Here is a 4,030-nt window from a genome sequence, read left to right as displayed (position 1 = left end):
CCGGCAAGTCAGGCGGGGAACGTTGGAGTCTGCAGTCACTGGAGCAAAAGCCTCATGTTCGCTTCCAGCTGCATGGCTGCCGGCCGCCATCTTGGCTGACAGTTAATTTGCATAAGGATATGCTGATTAGCCAATGGGAAGGGTAGCGGTCGTACGCCAATTACCATGTTTCTCTTTTATTAGTGTAGATAGATTATTTGATAGTGGACAAATCAGAATTGAATCTAAGTGTATTCTTCTGAAACTACTTAGAGTAAAAATATCATAGACCACTGTGACCCCTATCAACTAAGTCACTTGGATTAAAGACAGATTATTTAATCATCAGAGTGGTGAAGGTAAGTTTAAGGTTTTGCTCATATTTCAAAGGGAACTATGTTATTTATAATGGAGACCAAGAATTATTTAAATTAATTTTCCTGGATTGGTAAACATAAATAAGAGTGTCTTTTAGAAAGTTAAGTGTAACAAGAGAAATACATATGTGCTGGGAAGTGAATCTGTGACATTGAATATGGGGTTTTAAGGTTGGTATCTGACTAGTGTAGCTCAAATTAAATTGTTCATGACATTATAATACGTAAACCCCCCCCAACCAAAATAAAAATTCTACCTTAATTTTTTTATGAAAAGTTTTTATTTTCTATTTATTTATTATATTTTTATCTTTTTGGATATGTAAAACTTTAAAAAAAATCTTTACTGTGGAAAGTACCACATATGTCCCCTTACCCACCTCCATTGATATATTCTAGCCCGCTCCTGCCCCCCACCCCAGGCCTTCACCACTTTATTATCTGTGTCATTGGGTTATGCATATATGCATACAAATTCTTTGGCTGACCTCTTCCTACTCACCCACCCTCTCTTGCCTTCCCTCTGAGGTTCAAAAGTCTGTTCCATGCTTATATGTCTCTGGGTGTATTTTGTTTGTCAGTTTATTTTGTTTATTAGATTCCATGTTCTTACTTATATGTAGAATTAATGGTACCTTAATTTTTAAATTAATTTTGATTTAGATGCTTTATCTAAAATAAAATTTTCTGAGTTTTCTGAAAAACTATATGAACATGGGGAATAATTTTTACATGATACATTCAAATAATAAGAATTAGATTGTAGGGACACCATTTTACCTTTTCTTATTGTTAGGGTCACCAAAGGAGGAACACATGAGGCCAAAAAGGGGTAAAGCATTATGAATTTATTAGGTCATCTGGAAAACCAGATGGGCTGAACCCCAAAATTGTACCAGCACCCAGGGATGGGGAGTCAGAGATTTAAAGGACTGTAGGTGGGTACTGAGGGGAAAGATAATGGCCTTAGAAAGTGGAATGTGGTCTTAGCAAGTGAAATATGGTCTAAGACAGTGGTTCTCAACCTTCTGGCCCTTTAAATAGAGTTCCTCATGTTGTGACCCAACCATAAAATTATTTTCGTTGCTACTTCATAACTGTAATGAATCATAATGTAAATATCTGATATGCAGGATGGTCTTAGGCGACCCCTGTGAAAGGGACGTTCGACCGCCAAAGGGGTCGCGACCCACAGATTGAGAACTGCTGGTAATAAGCAAAAGAGAATGTCAGTTGTGAAATGATCTAAAGGTCAGTTCTCAGGAGAGGGGGTGTTGATTCAATTATTTGATCAAACCTAACACTTATTCTGTTTTTCAAATGACGTTTAAACACAGATAGCTCATGCAACTCCAGACTGAAATAAGATATTTCCTTGCATTTTATTACCAGAACTTTTTAGTTCACTGTTTTTCTTCTCCTGAACTTTGAAGGATGTTAAAAATTGAGGAAAATGCAACCTTACAAAACATGAAAACTTCTAAATGTTAGAGAAGAGTATGATGTTATATTTTATTTCATAGTAAATGTAATTACTTAGTACTGTATCAAGTGTGATGTGTTTCTAAATAGAAAGCCAGAGTCTAGGGAAACTCTATTTTGCCCCCAAAAATCTGCCATACTATTCATTGTTGATACAGAGTCTGAATGAAGGGCTCAGATGAAGAGGGAAAGCACATGTTAAATTCAGCTTTCTTGGCAACAGAAGAAAGTGCTATCTTTTTCTTCACACAAACCATTCCCATTAGAGCTCAAGATGTTCTTTTATTTCTAATCCTCAATTTTCCCCTTGGCCATTTATTTAGGATTAAATTAACTGCAATTTGGAAAATGTAGATGAAAAGTAGTGTATTGAGTAGATATCACATCTTTCCTGAATAAAGCCTGTTCGACCTCTTTCACAGCCATTCATTGTGCTTGAAAGGGTTTAGTGTGTGAACTGTTATACTGTCACTCTGCAGAGAAGTCTAGCAGCCAGAATTACTATGGAAACAGCAGAAAAAAAGGCAATTAACAAAATGGCTCTAATTTTTTTCCTATTTCTTTTTTTACTGTTTAGATTTAGAGAGCATATTCCCCTTTTAAAACACTCATAAGTATACACATGCAAACATGCACACATGATTAAAATAATTTGAAATTCTACTTAAAATTGCATTATTCTGTGGATGGAATTAGTGAATTTTTTTAAAAAATCATACTAATATAAAGTATTTATAAATGGTTCTCTCAACATATCTCTCTTCCTCCACCCTTCAGTTTTTGTTCTTTTCAGACATCGAAATGACTCTTTGGAAAAAACCTTAGTTAAATAACTGTTAATGAGCAGAATCTGTGATTTTAACCCTGGCACATTCATTAGACATTTAATTAGTCTCTCTTACCATCTCTCCTACGACAGAAACAAAATGTAGGTTCAATAGTTCAACCAAAATGAGGCTCTCTTTAGGTTTGTCAACCTTATTTTTTAGGTGAGAACATCAGGAAAAGCAGGTTATGTATGGCATTTATAGGTAGAATTTGTGACTGAAGGGTTAATAGAGCATAATGAGAGAATGTTTGATGTCACTATTAATACTAAAAATGCAATGCAATCCAAACTTTGTCAGGGAGGGGAGAGGATTGACAGCTGGTTAAGAAGGGTGAAGGGATTAAGCAAAAAAAAGAAAAATCCAGAAAGACTCATGGACAAAGACAAGAGTATGCTGATTGCCAGAGAGAAGGGTGGTAAGCGGAGGTAGAATAGAAGAAGGTAAAAAGGGGATAAATGGTAATGGAAGGAGACTTGACTTGGTGTGGTAAACACACAATCCAATATACAGATCATGTATTGTAGAGTTGTATACCTAAGATCTGTATAGTTTTATTAACCAATGTCACCCCAATAAATTAAATAAGAAAAATAATATAAAAGTATATTTGTAAATAAGTAATATTATTGCACATTGTAAGCATCATCCTATCTAATAAAAGAGAAACATGCAAATTGACTGTATCTCCACTACACACACAAACCATGCCCACAAGCCAATCAGGATTGAGTATGCAAATTAACCCAACCAAGATGGCGGAGGCCATGGAGATGGAGTGAGCAGGAGGCTTGGGTTGCCCCCGGCGATGGAGGAAGCCAAGTGTCCCACTGCCTTGGCCTGCCCTGGGCTCCTCTCAAGGCTACAAAGTTTCAATTATAGAAGATAAATAAATACCAGATACTTGCTTCAGCCGCCCTGGCCTCCTGCTGAAAAGAAAAAAGAAAAAACGGAGGAGCAGGGAGCTTGTGTCACCGGGGGCCGTGGCCAGCCTGCAAACAGCCATCAGCCCCTCACCCAGGCTATCCAGGCCCCCCAGCGGGACCCCCACCCTGATCCAGAACACCCTTCAGTGCAAAACAGCCAGCCCCCACCCGTGCACCAAGCCTCTATCCTATATAATAAAAGGGTATTATGCAAATTGACCCTAACAGCAGAACAACTGGGAATGACTGGTCACTATGACACACACTGACCTCCAGGGGGTAGACACTCAATGCAGGAACTTCCCCCTGGTGGTCAGTGCTCTCCCACAGGGGGAGCTCTGCTCAGCCACAAGCCAGGCTGCCAGCTGCCAGCACAGCAGTGGTGGCGGGATCCTCTTCCGCCTCCTCAGCAGCACTAAGGATGTCTGACTGCAGCTTA

The sequence above is a fragment of the Myotis brandtii genome, unplaced genomic scaffold (assembly GCF_000412655.1).
Source record: "Myotis brandtii unplaced genomic scaffold, ASM41265v1 scaffold2085, whole genome shotgun sequence".
NCBI lineage: Eukaryota > Metazoa > Chordata > Mammalia > Chiroptera > Vespertilionidae > Myotis > Myotis brandtii.
The sequence above is the reverse complement of the archived record's forward strand: the minus strand, read 5'-3'. Positions refer to the sequence as shown.